This window comes from Rhinopithecus bieti, unplaced genomic scaffold (assembly GCF_001698545.2).
Source record: "Rhinopithecus bieti isolate Rb0 unplaced genomic scaffold, ASM169854v2 scaffold_3734, whole genome shotgun sequence".
NCBI lineage: Eukaryota > Metazoa > Chordata > Mammalia > Primates > Cercopithecidae > Rhinopithecus > Rhinopithecus bieti.
Window position 1 is genome coordinate 3,875,082 of NW_016804423.1, and position 17,458 is coordinate 3,892,539.

General features: G+C 44.5%; 1 long non-coding RNA gene and 1 pseudogene across 1 annotated transcript in view; one reads left to right on the forward strand and one right to left on the reverse strand.

Moving 5' to 3' along the window:
• Positions 1–3,748: 3,748 nt before the first annotated feature.
• Positions 3,749–17,458, reverse strand: part of LOC108527071 (uncharacterized) — a 25,438-nt gene continuing 11,728 nt past the window's right edge. The window contains exon 3 of the long non-coding RNA XR_001884684.1: positions 3,749–4,046. This is a non-coding gene — a long non-coding RNA (uncharacterized LOC108527071). The remainder of the gene's footprint in view (positions 4,047–17,458) is intronic.
• On the forward strand, positions 9,737–13,495 carry LOC108527068 (poly [ADP-ribose] polymerase 1-like; annotated as a pseudogene).

Genomic DNA, 17,458 nt, shown 5'->3' on the forward strand with positions numbered 1-17,458 from the left:
ACAATGGCGCTGGAATGTTGGAGACTGATATGTATCTCATCTATCAACAAATCACGTAACTAGCTGTTTCGTTTCTTCTGCTAGGAGAATACCGTTTCTTTTGTTCAGTACCAGCCTTGACCTGGGGTCCATCTTGAAGAAAAAAATAAATGTCTTTAAAGAATGGAACCCCACCCAAGGTGGCAAAATCCCCACAAGAGACTCAGGAGGACGGAGAACAGCTGAGTGAACAGCAGGGCCAGGTCTTCTCACTCACTGCTGGGTTCCAGGAGCAGAGCCGTATCTGACATTATCATCTGCTCTGTGCATTGTTCTTCTCCCTTTCCCTTCTTCCCTCCCTCTTTACCCAGTATGTACAGTTATACTTCTCTCTCCCCATAGATAGATGTGGAAAATGATTTTCACCTGAGAGTTTTTGAATGGTACAATGTTGGGGACATTTCTTTTTGGAACATTTCTATATTGCTTCATTTTAAAATGAGCTTTTTTTTTTTTTTTTTTTTGCAAAATAATAGTTCTCGTAACAAAGTCTGGACATTACAGAAATATATAAAGTAGAAAATGAACCTAAAGGCAGGAATACCATTTGACCTAGCAATCCCATTACCAGGTGTATACCCAAAGAAATAGAAGTCATTCTACCATAAAGGCACATCCACTCGTATGTTCATCACAGTACCATTCACAATTGCAAAGACATGGAGTCAACCTAAATACCTATCAATGATAGACTGGATAAAGAAAATGTGGTACATATACACCATGGAATACTATGCAGCCATAAAAAGGAATGAGATCATGTCCTTTGAAGGGACGTGGATGGAGTTGGAAGTCATTATTCTCAGCAAACTAACACAGGAACAGAAAGTCAAACACCACATGTTCTCACAGGTGGGAGCTGAATGATGAGAACACATGGACACAAGGGGGACAACAGACACTGGGGCCTGTTGGGGGTGGGACTGAGGGAGGGAGAACATCGAATAGCTAAGGGATGTTAGCTTAATACCTAGGTGATGGGATGATCTGTGCAGAAAAACACCATGGCACACATTTAACTATGTAACAAACCTGCACACCCTGCACATGTACCACTGAACTTAAAAGTTGAAGGAAAAAGAAAGAAAGAAAGATGAAAGACCCTTGTAATTCTATCCCAGAGATAATTTCATTTGTTGTATACATTTTCACACACACATAGATAAAATACAGATTGAGCAGGCCAAATCAAAAAATCTGAAATCTGAAATAGTCCAAAATCCAAAACATTGAGCACCAGGATGACACTCAAAGGAAATACTCATTGGAGAATTTTGGACTTTGGATTTCTGGATATGGAATGTTCAACTGGTAAGTATATATAAGGCAAATATTCCAAAAACCCCATATCCAAAACACTTCGGGTCTTAAGCATTTTGGATGTGGGGTACACAACCTGTATCTTTATATATTAATATATCCATGATTTTTCAAGTAAAATGGAATCATATTACACACAGTGTCTGTAACCTGAGTCATTTACTTATCAAATGTCAGGCTTTCCAGGCTGGTAATAGACATCTCTACTACTCTTTTTAATAGTTGTGCAATATCCCAATATGTGCCTGTAGCATAATTTATTTACCCTTCCTTTATTGGTGAATTCATCTCGTTTTGCAATGATAAACAATTTTGAGGTGAATTTATTTGTGTATGGTTCTTTGCATGTTTGTCTTATTTTCTGAGGTGGAATCTCTGGGCCAGTTTTATGCACACTATAATGACTCTTCCAGGTCTCACTTCCTGGAGGTTTCCTTCCAGAAAATTTGAGGTTTCCTTCAATTCCCAAAAACATTTGAGGTTTCCTTCCAGAAAATTTTGGCTAATTTATACTCCCACCACCAATGTTTGAGAGTACCTGTTTCCCCACATCCCGGCTAATATTGGGTAGTACCCATAATTTTATGCAAAAATAATTCATTCAACAAGTATTTATTAAGCACCCACCATATGCCCCTGTTAATTTGCACTTTAAAAATTTGTCAGTGAGGCTGCTACCAATGTATTTCTATGTGTTTTATGTTTTCATGTGCTTTGTGTTTCTGCTCCAAGCTGCCCTTGGCATGTTGGGATTATTTGTGTTTTATTAATTTATGAGACTTTTTCTATTCAAGGGTTGCAGCTCTCTGTTGTATTGCAGAGCCGTCCTGCCTGTTTTCGCAGCACCCTACACTGTGCAAAATGTCTCTATTTCAGGTAGTCAAGATTGGCATTATGTTCTCTTATGAGCTTCTGTGGCTAGAGTCACGCTGAGAGACATACCCTGATTATAAAAATATTTCTTTGTCAGTTATTGATTTACTGCCTCCTAGCTTCAAACTTGGTCTCTACTCTGCCGTATGGACTTGTCTTTTTAAGCATTTCTCCTTACCAATGTTAATTTTTTCTTTTTTTTGAGACAGGGTCTCACTCTGTCGCCCAGGCTGGAGTGCAGTGGTGTGATCATAGCTCACTGCAGCCTTGAGCCCCTGGGCTCAAGCCATCCTCCTGCCTCATCCTCCCAAGTAGCTGGGACCACAGGTGGCCACTCTGTGGGCTCACCGTGTTAAGTGTCCGCACTGGAAGATGCTAGAGGATGTGGCAAGAGGAAGGGACCTTTCCCTCCTGGGTCAGGTGTGCTGTGTCTGTTCTCTTCCTTGTTCCTACCGAGGGGTCTGTCCGTGGTGCAGGAAGGTGGGGACATTCCAGGGGGCTCTGCCACAGCCCCTGCTCAGAGGGTGCAGCCCCTCAGCTGCCTGACCCTGGATCTCTGCCCAGGAGTCTCCTGACACGACCTGTGTGCCCAGACCTCACATGCCCACGCACTGCCCAGGCCCAGGAGCCTGTGTCCTGTGCCCGGCTAGGAAGCAGCGCTGGCCGGGCAACATCCCCACAACCCATTATCGGTAGCCACACCTGGCCGGTGAGTCTGGACTCTGGCCTGGGGGACAGGGCTCCTTCCACATTTCTCCTTTTTGGGGCCCTTGCCCTCAGCCCTGGTGTATCTGTCTTTATAGTCTTTATAGTTACTATCTAATCACACTTAATAATTCTTTATATTAAAGTTCTGTTTAAGTTACTTACTAGACTCAAAAGGGTACAATTCCCTTATATTTCCTTTTAGTCATTCCATTCTTTTATTCTTGATATTTAACTGTTTAGCTCATCTCAATTTATTTTATTGTGTGGTATGTGTTAACATTCGAACTCAGCGTTTTCCCAGTCATTTACCCATTGTTCCCAAATCTTCCACATCCTCATCATATGCTAAACACCAGGACTCTCAGAATTTCTGGACACTTTGCTCCATTCCATTGATATTCTGTCTATTCTTGTGCCATACTGTTTCATACCCTGTAGCTTCATAATATATTTTGAAATATGGTCTGGCAAATTCCCTTTTTTCAGTCCTAAAATGGAAATTTCAATAATCATCACTAACCCCCCTTCTCCCAAATACTACACAACCTGTGTCCATGATAAAAATTTTAAAATAGCAATAAAAAAATCCCTAATTTCATGGAAATTAAAAAGTCTTTTTTCCAGAAGCAAAAGGAAATAATTAAAATTACATGGTAGTTGGGGATTAATGACACCAAGAACATGTTATATGAAAACCTATGAGGTACTGTACATCTTCCCCCAAGAAACTATGCCCATGTAGGATGTGTGAAAAAGAAGCCAACATGGAATATGTGATGCAGATGTATTTTAATTTGCAAAACCAAAATGCAGATGCAGCTTCAGACGCGAAAAGTGACTCTGCCTATTGTGGAACTAGGGGAACATCTGCTTACATTCTACGGGGATGAGGGGAGGCAAAGGAGCAGAAGGCCCTCCCTGGAACTCCACACCACACCTCAGAGTCTCCTCCACCTCCAGAGTCTTGCACCTTCATTCTCTCCTCCTTCACGAATTCCTCGGAAGATGGAGCATCTTCTTGCCAAGACTACGCGGTCTTCAATGAGCTCCTGGTCTCAGGCCGCTGCATGTGCTTGCTCAGGTTATGTGGCACCGGACAAGAGCACCTGTCCAAGGAAACTGTGTGGGCTGAATCTCAGCCCCCCACCCTGGCTGTCACACCGGCACCAGGTGGCCTCTAGTGGGAGGGAGGGATTCCTTGTTCACTTTTGCTACATCCAGATTACAGCCCAAAGAGGAAAAATGATGGAAAATGTAGAAAAATGTGTGAGAGTTAAACATTCTATTGCCTTTGCATTGTCAGTGAAGCCGCAAAAGTGCTGATAGGTTCTAGTAAGGCAGAGAGGCATGTCATAATACTATCATCATTACAAGAATGTTTAATAACAGAAGGAAAAAGGAAAATAAAAATACCTAATATACACAACAGAAGCAAGAAACGAGAGAAAAGGACACAGAACAGATGGGACAAATAGAGAGCAAACACTGAGGCAGCAGACAGAAGCCAAACGACAGCACCAGTTACATTTCATCAAGTGGACTCAATACTCCAGTGAAAGGCAAAACAATGCTTACCGTAGACTTTGAAAATCCTCCTATATGTTGTTTGCAAAAGATATACCTTAAATATAAGGGTGGTTATCTTAAATATAAGGGCACGAAAAACTGGAAAATAAAAAAGGAAAATAATATGCAAATACTAGTTAAACGAAAGCATATTCAAATGAATATTGAACAATTGTACTCCTGAGGCAAGAAGATTTTGACAGATGAGGAATATTTCTCAACCAATTTCAAAAGATTGAAACCATGGAGAAGGGAGGAGTGTCGCTTCAAAGTGTCTTCCATCCCATCCCACTCACAACAGGGACGAAGACTTTGTGTGACAGCCGTGACCACCCGGAGGCAGTCTCCCCTGCTCAATCGCCACACCTTCTATACCTTCAGGGAGTTCTTCCTTCTCCCTGGAGTGCCTGTCAGATTAGATGCACAAGGAAGGCTCACTTCCAGCTCAGCAGCAAGTCTTAAGTATTTGCTACCTATAAACTGATTTATCACTGGTTTTTCTAGCTAATATTAAATTTATATTTTTGTTCAAAAAGTTGGATTGTAAGCCTTCTGAAGCCCGTAACTGTAAGTCTCCTAGGGCATTCAGAAATATCCCTGGACCTGTGCACACTTCATAACTGCTGAGGACACTGGGCTCAACATCTTTAAAACCTTTGAAGTAATTTATAAAATAAATTATAACTCCACAGAAGTTGTGAAAAGAGTACATAAGGTACTGTGTACCTCCCGCTCAGCTTCCCCCAATGATGGCATCTTACCCAACTGTAGTGTACTATCAAAGCCAGGAAAATGACATTGCTGCAGCATTATAAGCCTTATGCTGTGTGCACCATTTTTGCATGCATGTGTGCATGTCTGTGTGTGTGTTCTGTGCAATTTTGCCCCTTGTACAGGTTCATGTGACCAACACTACATTCAAGTTACAGAACTATTGAGCCAGCACAAAGAGTTCCTTCATGATACCCCTTTATGTATTTATTTATTTTTTAGTTTTTAGGGTTTTTGTTGTTGTTGTTGGGGCTTTTTGTTTGCTTGTTTGTTTGTTTTTGATATGGAGTCTGCTCTGTTGCCCAGACTGGAGTGCAGTGGCGGGATCTTGGCTCACTGCAACCTCCGCCTCCGGGTTCTCTTTTGGAGGCAGGGCCTCCCTCTGGTGACCAGGCTGGAGTGCAGTCGCAAGATCTTAGCTCACTGCTCACTGCAGCCTCAACCTTCTGGGCTCAAGCAATCCTCCCACCTCCCAGCCCTCCAAGTACCTGGGACTATAGGCATGCACCACCACACCTGGCTATTTTTTTTTTTTTTTGTATTTTTTTTTTTGTAGAGATGGAGTTTCACCATGTTTCCCAGGCTATGATACCCCTTTATATTTGCACCCCCAATCCCAGTCCCTGGCTCCTGGAAACTACAATCTGTTTTCCATCTCTGTTGGTTTTTCATTTTGAGAATGCTGTAGAAATCACACAGTATATAACCTCTTAAGGTGGGCTTTTTCCACTGAGAGTAATGCCCCTGTGATTTTTTTACTGAACACAAGTGCCTTTGAGATCTACCCAGATTGTTGGTGTCATAGATTGTTCCCTTTTCACTGGTGAGTAGTATTTCATTGTATGGATATACCAAAGTTGAACATTTTGGGGTTATTTCTAGGTTGTTACAATTATGAATAAAAGCACTCTGAATATCTGTGTACAGATTTTGGTGTGAATATAAATTTTTATTTCTATGAGATAAATGCCTAAGAGTGTGGACTGCTGGGTTGTATGGTATTTGTGTGCTTCATTTGATAAGACGTGGCCAAATAATTTTCCAAAGTGTCTGTGCGATTTTACATTCCCACTAGCAATGCATGAGAGGTCCAGCTTCTCTGCCTCCTCACCAGTATTTGGTGTTATCACTGTATTTTAATTTAGCTGTCCTAATAGGTATTGAAGGAAATAATGTATGTGGTGGTCCATTTCCAAGACAAAGTGCCTTGAATAGGCTTGGATCTGCAAACTACTGAAGAACACACTACATGAAGCCTCTGCTTTGATAGCCAGCACCTGCTTGCTGTGGCCCCTTAGTTGCCCTCACCCAAACCAAAGAAGTCTAGTCTAGAATAAAAGTTTATTAGCCTCCAAAATAGCTCGCTTTATCTATTCTTATCAGCTTGCCTACCTAGGTCATAGGTCAAATATTTAAAAAGCCCCTGAGCTAACTATAACTGCAATGCATTGTGGGCTGCAACAGAATGCAGTGAGGTGACCCTAAAAAATATACCTAAAAGCCCCTACCCAATGACCAATAGGCAACATCTGGGAAGATTGTGACCCCATAGTACTCATCTTATGAGGAATCAGGGGAAGGACCTGCACACTAGGGGATAAATTACTTGTGGTAACCGTGCCGAGTGTGCCTGTCCACCAGACCCTCGATCTTGCAAGACTGTCATTAAAAGTCTCACTTCTGCTGCTCCCTGTGTCTCTAGGTCCATTCTTTAGGTTTGAAGGGTTGAGTTTGTTTCTCACAACCTGGGGGCTCATCTGGGACACCTGTGCTTGCACAGAGTGGGACTCCAGCCTAGAGGGGAGACACGTCCCACCCACTTTAGGTGGCCGACTCTGTCTGGGGATAGCAGCTCCCCACAGAAATCATAGACAAACCCAAGACTGTTATCCAGGGGGCAGTGGGGATGACACAGGGAAAAAAGCAGGCACCTCAGAAACCAGGCAACCTTTTGCACTAGCCAAGGTCGGAAAATCGGACTGTAAGTATTGCCTTGGTGGTGGGGCATTTTTGGAGGTCAAGTTGTGTGACTGAGACGTATCTTAGATAAAAAGCAAGTGTGGAGTCCCAATCTGTGGTTCTGTTCTCCTGCAAAGGGAAACAGCCAGAGACAGATGAAGCAATTCTCAGGGTGTGCAAGAAGCTCTTGTAGCAGGGGCTGCATACCGAGGGAAAAGACACAGAGACTAACTGAAAATAGGAAACAGGAATTCTAGGCCTAGGGAACAAAGGAAACAGAGAACTAAGGAGACTCCCTTTGACATTCCCACAGATAGCCCATTGGGGAGAATGCTGCAGGTTTGCAGGTCTAACCCTCAAACCAGGGACAAGGAAAAGCAAAAGATGATAAAGTATTGCTGTCTTATTGGGCCCAAAGATCCCATTCGTAAGCCTTTGGTCTTTTGGCCTAAGTGTGGCTCCGATGAGGATTAGGTGTGCCAAGGTTTAATTCTACATGTGAAAAATAAAACCTTATCCTCACAAGAAAAGACGGGTTATGCTGTCTGTTGGGTCAGGGAATTAGCCCCATGTTCCCCGTCAAAGAAAAGAAAAGAGCATAGTAAAGAGCCCTCACCCGATAAAAAGCCCTGGGATGCCCTAAGACACTTGGGCACCCTCCTCCCGCGCCCACCATACATCTCACAAAATAAGGAACAGTGAGATCGGGGGACAACAGGAAGGCTGGAGGAAGAGAAATCTGGAGGCCATGAGGAAACTAAACCCCCTGCTCCCTTAAATCCTTATCTGAACTCAAGCAAAGAATTAAAGCAATGTAAGAAGAACGTTAAGAATTTCCCTATTCGCTCTAAATAGGAGATGTCCAACATGTTTCCTCTTAAAGAAGGCCCTATGGGACTGGGAGAAGCTGGATTTATGAGTGTGCCTTTAACAAGTACTGAGGTTAGGAATTTTAAAAAGGAAATGAGGCCACTTTTAGAAGATCCCCTTGGATTAGAAGCACAGCTAAATCAATTTTCAGGACCCAATTTTTATACTTGGGCTAAGATAATGTTTATCGCGAATATCCTGTTTACTGAAGAAGAGAGGGCAATAATGAGAAGGGCAGCCATGGCTTTGGGTGAGACAGCATCATCCCGGGCAAGGAGTCCTGCTGGAGGAGCAGAAATTCCCAAATGCAAATCTCGGATGGGATAACAATGACCCCAGGGATCCGGCCCACAGGCAAGACCTTAGGGAACTCATCAGGGGGATTAAAGAGTCCATTCCTGGGACACAAAATGCCTTGAAAGCATTTGAGATTCAACAAGAAAAAGAGGGGACTGCCTCTGCATTTCTGCAGAGCTCTGGGATCAAATGAAAACTACTCAGGATTAGATCCAGAGGACCCAGTAGGGCAAGGTGTTTTAAAGGCTAATTTTGTAGCTAAAAGCTGACCTCATAGCAAAATTACTAAGAAACTACAAAATATTGATGGATGGAATGAGAAACCGATTGAGGAATTACTGGGGGAAACTCAGAAGGTCTTTGTAAGAAGAGAGGAGGAGAAGCAAAACAAAAGGCAAAAATCATGGTTTGCACTGTAAAGGAAGCAATCAGAAAGAGATTAGCCCTCTCAGGGGAGACAAGAGAACACTAGGTCTCAGCAAAGAGACTGGAGGCAAATACAAGGAAAAACTCCCAAGATTGTAAGTGGATGTTACAAATGTGGGAAACCAGGACATTTAAAGAAAGAATGTCCGGAATGGAAGAAGGAAGAAAAGGTAATCCCCATTATGAATTTTAATGAGGACTGGGGGGTCAGGGGTTCCTTCTAACCAGGTCCCACCAGGAACCCTTCATAAACTTGAGGGTGGAACCCGAAGGGGAAACCATGACATTTTCGGTCGACACTGGAGTGGATTCTTCTTCTTTAATATACCCACCAAGGGGCACAGACCCTCTAAGAAAAAGTTAACAGTATCAGACTAAAAGGAGAGGGATTTCAGGTTCCAATATTCAAGAAAATGTTAATTAGGCAGGAATCAGAACCAATTAAGCAGTCACTCTTACATGTTCCAGAAGCAGGAACTAATCTCCTGGGCTGAGACCCGATTGTAGATTAGGTTTAGCTTTAGGATTAGGAGTAGAGGAGGGACAAATAAAACGAATGATGGTTCTCCTAACAGGAAGAAGAAGATAAGATTAATCCCCTTTTGTGGGTTAAGGAAGGCAACAGGGGAGGTTTAAAAATCACACCCTTACAGACTGAACTAAAACATCCAGGAGAAAGAGTTTACAGGAAAAAATATCCCATACTCATTGAAGGGAGGAAGGGTCTCCAACCGGTAATAGAAGGACTAATTAAAGATGGACTATTGAGCTGGGCGCTCGGGAGCCTGTGGCCAGGTGAGCGTGAGCGGGGCGGCGAGGGGGCAGCTCCGGGCAGCGGCGGCGGCGGCAGCGCATGTCTCCAGGTCCTCGCTTCGGGTTCCTGGGATTTGGCGGCAGCTGGGGGAGGATGATGCAGTCCTCAAATAAGCTCTACCAAGTGGAGTACACCAAGAGCGGACGCACCTCTGCGCCGTGGCTCACACCTGTAATCCCAGCACTTTGGGAGGCCGAGGCGGGTGGATCACGAGGTCAGGAGATCGAGACCATCCTGGCTAACCCGGTGAAACCCCGTCTCTACTAAAAATACAAAAAATTACCCAGGCGTGGTGGCGGCACCTGTGGTCCCAGCTACTCGGGAGGCTGAGGCAGGAGAATGGCGTGAACCTGGGAGGCGGAGCTTGCAGTGAGCCGAGATCGCGCCACTGCACTGCAGCCTGGGCGACAGAGCGGGACTCCGTCTCAAAACAAAACACACACACAAAAAAACAAAAACAAACAAACAAAAACAAAAGAAAAGAAAAAAAGAAAGAAATGCAGCGAGAGCATCCCCAAGGACTTGCTCCCGATGGCCATCATGGTGTACTAGCCCAGGTTTGATGGAGAAGTCCCACACTGGTACCACTTCTCCCACTTCCGAAAGGTGGGCCACTCCATGTGGCACCCTGATGAGGTGGATGGATTCTCTGAGCTTTCATGACCAGCAGAAAGTCAAGAAGGCAGTGGAAGCTAGAGGAGTGATGGGCAAAAGCCAGGATGGAATTGGCAGCAAGGCAGAGAAGATGCTGGGTGACTTTGCAGCAGAGTACGCCAAGTCCAACAGAAGCAAGCGCAAGGGGTGTTATGGGGAAGATAGAAAAGGGCCAGATATGCCTGTCCAAGAAGATGCTGGACCCTGAAGAGCTTCAGCTAGGCATGATTGACCACTGGCACCACCCAGGCTGCTTTGTCAAGAACAGGGAGGAGCTGGGTCTCCAGCCTGAGTACAGTGCCAGTTAGCTCAAGGCTTCAGCCTCCCAGCTGTAGAGGATAAAGAAACTCTGGGCCGGGTGCAATGGCTCATGCCTGTAATCCCAGCACTTTGGAAGGCCGAGGTGGGCGGATCACGAGGTCAGGAGATCGAGACCATCCTGGCTAACCCGGTGAAACCCTGTCTCTACTAAAAATACAAAACATTAGCCGGGCGAGGTGGCGGGCGCCTGTAGTCCCAGCTACTGGGGAGGCTGAGGCAGGAGAATGGCGGGAACCCGGGAGGCGGAGCTTGTAGTGAGCCGAGATCACATCACTGCACTCCAGCCTGGGTGAAAGTGCGAGACTCTGTCTCAAAAAAAATAAATAAATAAAATAAAGAAAAGAAAAGAAACACTGAAGAAGCAACTCCCAGGAGTCAAGAGTGAAGGAAAGAGAGAAGGCGATGAGGTGGAAGGAGTGGATGAAGTGGCCAAGAAGAAATCCAGAAAAGAAAAAGACAAGGATAGTAAGCTTGAAAAGGCCCTAAAGGCCCAGAACGACCTGATCTGGAACAATCAAGGACCAGCTAAAGAAAAGATGTTCTAATAATGACCTGAAGAAGCTGGTCATCTTCAACAGGCAGCAGGTGCCTTCCGGGGAGTCGATGATCTTGGACTGAGTAGCCGACAGCATGGCGTTCGGTGCCCTCCTTCCCTGCCAGGAACGCTTGGGTCAACTGGTCTTCAAGAGCAACACTTATTACTGCACCGGGTACGTCACTGCCTGGACCAAGTGTATGGTCAAGACACAGACACCCAACCAGAAGGAATAGGTGACCCCAAAGGAATTCCGATAAATCTCTTACCTCAAGAAATTTAAGGTTAAAAAGCAGGACCATATATTCCCCACAGAAACCAGTGTCCCAGTGGCGGCTGTGCCCCCACCCTCCACAGCCTCCAAGCCTGCTGCCATGAACACCTCTGCTCCAGCAGATAAGCCATTATCCAACATGAAGATCCTGACTCTGGGAAACTCTCCCTGAACAAGGATGAAGTGAAGGCCACGATTGAGAAACTTGGGGGAAAGTTGATGGGGATGACCAACAAGGCTTCCCGTGCACCAGCACTAACGAGGAGGTGGAAAAGAAGAAGAAGATGGAGGAAGTGAAAGAAGCCAACATCTGAGCTGTGTCTGAGGACTTCCTCCAAGACTTCTCTGCCTCCACCAAGAGGCTCCAGAAGTTGTTCTCAGCACATGTCTTGTCCTCCTGGGGGGCAGAGGTGAAGGCAGAGCCTGTTGAAGTCGTGGCCCCAAGAGGGAAGTCAGGGGTTGTACTCTCCAAGAAAAGCAAGGGCCAGGTCAAGGAGGAAGGTATTAACGAATCTGAAAAGAGAATGAAATGAACTCTTAAAGGAGGAGCAGTTGTGGATCATGACTCTGGTCTGGAACACTCTACGCATGTCCTGGAGAAAGGTGGGAAGGTCTTCAGTGCCACCCTTGGCCTGGCGGACATTGTTAAAGGAACCAACTCCTATTACAAGCTGAAATTTCTGAAGGATGACAAGGAAAGCAGGCATTGGATGTTCAGGTCCTGGGGCCATGTGGGCATGGTGATTGGTAGCAGCAAACTGGAACAGATGCTGTCCAAGGAGGACACCATCATACACTTCATGAAAGTATATGAAGAAAAACCGGGAACGCTTGGCACTCCAAAAATTCACAAAGTATCCCAAAAGTTCTCACCCCCTGGAGATTGACTATGGCCAGGACAAAGAGGCAGTGAAGAAGCTGACAGTAAATCCTGGCACTGAGTCCAAGCTACCCAAGCCAGTTCAGGACCTCATCAAGATGATCTTTGATGTCGAAAGTATGAAAAAAGCCATGGTGGGGTATGAGATTGACCTTCAGATGCCCTTGGGGAAGCTGAGCCAAAGGCAAATCCAGGTCATGTACTCCATCCTAAGGTCCAGCAGGCGGTGTCCCAGGGCAGCAGTGACTCTCAGATCCTGGATCTCTCAAATCGCTTTTATATCCTGATCCCCCACGACTTTGGGATGAAGAAGCCTTCGCTCCTGAACAATGCAGACAGTGTGCAGGCCAAGGTAGAAATGCTGGACAACCTGCTGGGCATCGAGGTGGCCTACAGTCTGCTCAGGGGAGGGGGACATCGAGGTAGCCTATGGTCTGCTTAGGGGAGGGGGACATTGAGATGGCCTACGGTCTGCTCAGGGGAGGGTCTCATGATAGCAGCAAGGACCCCATCAATGTCAACTATGAGAAGCTCAAAACTGACATTAAGGTGGTTGACAGAGATTCTGAAGAAGCTGAGATCATCAAGAAGTATGTTAAGAACACTCATGCAACCACACACAATGTGTATGACTTGGAAGTCATTGATATCTTTAAGATAGAGTGTGAAGGGGAGTGCCAGTGCTACAAGCCCTTTAAGCAGCTTCATAACTGAAGGTTGCTGTGGCATGGGTCCAGGACCACCAACTTTGCTGGGATCCTGTCCCAGGGTCTTTGGATAGCCCCGCCTGACCCGCCCATGATGGGCTACATGTTTGGTAAAGTGATCTATTTTGCTGACCTCATCTCCAAGAGTGCCAACTACTGCCATACATCTTAGGGAGACCCAATAGGCTTAATCCTGTCAGAAGAAGTTGCCCTTAGAAATGTGTGTGAACTGAACCATGCTGCACATATCAGCAAGTTACCCAAAGGCAAGCACAGTGTCAAAGGTTTGGGCAAAACTACTCCTGACCTTTCAGCTAGCATTACTATGGATGGTGTAGAGGTTCCTCTTGAGACCAGGATTTCATCTGGTATGAATGACACCTGTCTACTGTATAATGAGTACATTATCTATGATGTTGCTCAGGTAAATCTGAAATATCTGCTGAAACTGGAATTCAATTTTAAGACCTCCCTGTGGTAACTGGGAGAGGTGGCCGAGTCGCACATGGTGGCTCTGGTATGAATTCACCCTCAGCGCTTCTGCACCAACTCACCTGGTCGGCTAAGTTGCTGGTAGGTAGTACTTGTACTAAACCTCCTCAGAAAGGATTTTGCAGAAACACATTAAAAGCTTTTCCCCAACTTTTTTAGTCTCTTGTTTTGTGTTGTGTTTGTGGGGAGGGGTACTTTTTGTTTTTTCTTGCCGGGTAGATAAAACTGACAAGCTGGAGAGAGATTCTGTTTGCATAGATTAGTCCTGTGGAAAAAACCAAGCTCTGCTAGAATGTCTGCCTTACTAGTTTCCCCAGGGGAGGAAACATACATTTCCACCCTTTGTTTGTTTGTCTTTAGCTTTGATTTTGGAAAGACGTTAAGCATTTATTTTAGTTAAAATAAAATTGATTTCACACTAAAAAAAGATGGATTATTGAAACCCTGTATGTCACCATACAATACTCCAATTCTCCCAGTAAAGAAACCAGATGGGTCACACAGATTAGTGCAAAATCTAAGGCCTATATAAAAAATTGTCCAAACTCAACATCCTGTGGTGCCTAACCCCTACACCCTCCTTAATAAAATACTCTATAAACATAAGTGGTTCAGCATAGTGGATCTGAAAGATGCATTCTGGCCATGTCCCCTAGACTCTGAGTAGGGACCTCTTTGCCTTTGAATGGAAAACCTCATAGCTGGGAGAAAGCAGCCGTATCACTGGACTATGCTGCCACAAGCTTTCATGGAAGCCCCAAACTTACTTGGTCAAGTCTTAGAAAAAGTTCTGGAGGAATTCTAACTGTCCAAAAAACCCAGTTGTTACAACATGTGGTTGATCTTCTAATTCCTGGGGAAAGGAGGGCCGAAGTATTAGAAATTCCCTAATTTCCTAGGGGAAAGGGGATTGCGAGTCTCCAAAACCAAACCACAATTTGTAGAAGAAGAAGTTAAATATTTAGGACACCTAATTAGTGAAGGAAAACAGAGAATAAACCCAGAGAGAATATCGGGAATAGTGGGTCTGCCCTTGCCTAAGACAAAGAGAGAACTCCAAACATTTTTAGGTTTAACTGGTTACTATAGGTTATGGATTGACTCATGCGCTCAAAGGACAAAGATTCTGTATTTTAAGTTACTAAAAAGGGAACCCGACCCCTTGCAAAGGTCCCCAGAAGAAATTAAGGCTGTGGAGGATTTAAAGCAAGCCCTCACTACAGCCACAGTCCTGGCCCTCCCATCTTTAAATAAAACATTTCATCTGTCTGTAACAGACCAGGCCCTTGGGGTGCTCATTCGAACCTGGTAGGGTGGCGGGGTGGGCGGGAAAGAGGCAACCTGTTGCTTTTATCTCCAAGCTTCTCAATCCTGTCTCTCGAGGGTGGCCCGAATGTTGCAGTAGCTGCCACGCCCTTGCTGGTGGAGGAGAGTTGAAAGGTGACCTTTGGCGGGGCCCTGGTAGTGAGCACCCCACATCAGGTAAGGTGTATACAAAATCAAAAAGCTGGGAAATGGTTAACTGATTCCCAGATTCTAAGATATAAAGCCATATTACTAGAAAAAAATGATTTGGTCTTAAAAACAAATATTTGCTTAAATCCAGCCAGTTTCCTATGGAAAGGAGAGGAGAATAAAGAGACATCAGACCCTAACTGTTTAGATATCAGAGAATATCAGACTAAAGTTAGACCGGACCTTAAAAAAGCTCCACTACATGATGGGATAAGCCTGTTTGTGGATGGGTTGTCCTGAGTAATAAATGGCAAGAGATCTATGGCTATGCTGTCATTAGTGAAAACACACACTCCTTATGTGAGAAAGGTAGACTGCCTAATGGCTGGGTGGCCCAAACCTGTGAATTATGTGGTCTTAACCAGGCCCTAAAGCTCCTTGAAGGCCACAAGGGCACTATATATACTGATTTCAAATATGCCTATGGAGCAGTACACAGCTTTGGAAAGATCTGGACAGAGTGGGGCCTAATAAATAGCAGGCAGAAAGAATTGGTACATGGGGAACTGGTCAACCCAGGTTTTAAAAAATCTCCTGCTTCCAGTAGAGGTAGCAGTAGTTCATGTAAATGGCCACCAGAGAGAGAACAGTATAGAAGCTCTAGGGAACAGGTTTGCGAATGAAGCCACTAATCAAGCCTTCCTGGAGGAAGGAGTTAAACTATTTAGTCTAATCCCAGATATCCCTAAGGCAGTATTAAGGCACCAATTTTCCAAAGAGGAAAAAGAAGAACTGGCCAAGATAGGGGCCACTTAAATTGCGGATGGGAGGTGGGTGCTTCCTGCTGGGAGAGAAATAATAAGCAAACCCATAATGAGAGAATTCATGTCCACAATGCACAAGGGAATTCACTGGGGGTCCCCAGGCTATGTGTGATGCAATATTCAAAAATGATGTGTGTATAGGGATTTATACCCTTGCTAAGCAAGTGTGTGGAAGTTCTGTGACCTGCCAAAAAATAAACAGTAGGGTAGTCAGAAAACAAACTGCCAGGGGAAGACCTCCCAGGTTAAAATCATTTCAAAGCATTCAAGAACATTTTACATAAATGCCCAAAATGAGGAGACTAAAGTATCTACTAGTAATGGTAAACCACCTCTCTGGCTGGGTGGAGGCCTTCCCTCTCCCAACTGCCACCACTGGGAATGTCGTCAAAATAATCTTAAAGCAAATTATACCCAGATTTGGCCTGCTGGAAAATGTAGATTCAGACAATGGGAGCCACTTTATCTCGAGGGTGCTAAGGGGAATTATGGAGGGTTCACACATTAAATGGAATTACCACACCCCTTGGCATCCCCCTCCTTTGGAAAGGTAAAGAAAATAAATCAAACTCTCAGAAGCATACTACCAAACTAATCATAGAAACTAATATGCCTTGGACCAAACGTCTCCCAATAGCACCCCTTAAAATTAGAACAGCCCCAAGGAAAGGTTTGGGTTACTATATGGTCCCCCGTATTCAGGCAGAGCTACAGACCTTCCTACTATGGAAACCAAAGACCAATTTTTTAAAAAATTATGTACTGGCCATATCCTCTACCCTATCATCCCTTAAGTTAAAAGGACTTCTAACTCTAACCCCGCCTCAAGTTCACAATTCACCACTTCCAGTCTGGCGACATGATGCTGATTAAGACTTGCAAGGAAGGCAAGCTTCACTCAAGCTGGGAATGTCCCTATCAAGTGCTCCTGACCACTGAGACAGCTGTGTGAACAGCTGAACAAGGGTAGACTCATTACACTTGGGTCAAGGAACTGGTAAAACAAACAAACAAACAAACAAAAAACCAGGAAGGGAGAAAAAAAAAAGCCAACAGGAAGTGTGTAAATAGCCTAAGGAACCCTTAAAGTTAACTCCAAGAAAACCTAAAAGGGACTATGAGTGAGCCCCATCACTTGGGGGGTGGATGTGGTTAAAATTAGTCCTAATACCTAAGGTAAGAGGGCATGCAAATATTGAATAAAGCCCAATAAAAAGGAAATATCCAATCAACTTAACAGTCAACATAACTAAAACTTTCACCCCCTGGACTATAAAATTCAATGCCTGCTAAGTCTCACCTTGTGGGAATGTAGGAAACCAAAGGCAGTTGTCACAAGCAGACAAATATCTATGCCCTGAAACAGGCCTCTATTGGGCCCTCTCAAAAAAGTCCTGTGCTAGCCAGAATCAGGTCTGGTATACCACTCAGTTTCAAGGCTGAGTAAGTCATTCTTCCAAAAACAAAACCTTCAGTCCTGAAGGATGTTTTTACTTGTGGAATATAGGATTGACAGTGCTTTCTTTTGTACTTGAAAAATATCATGCCACTTCCTGCTGGCCTCCATGTTTTCAGAAGAGAAATTTGTTATTTGAATAGTTTCTCCCCTAAAGGTAATGCATTGTTTCTCTCTGGTTGCTTTTAAGTTTTGTTTTTTTTTTTTTTTTTTTTTT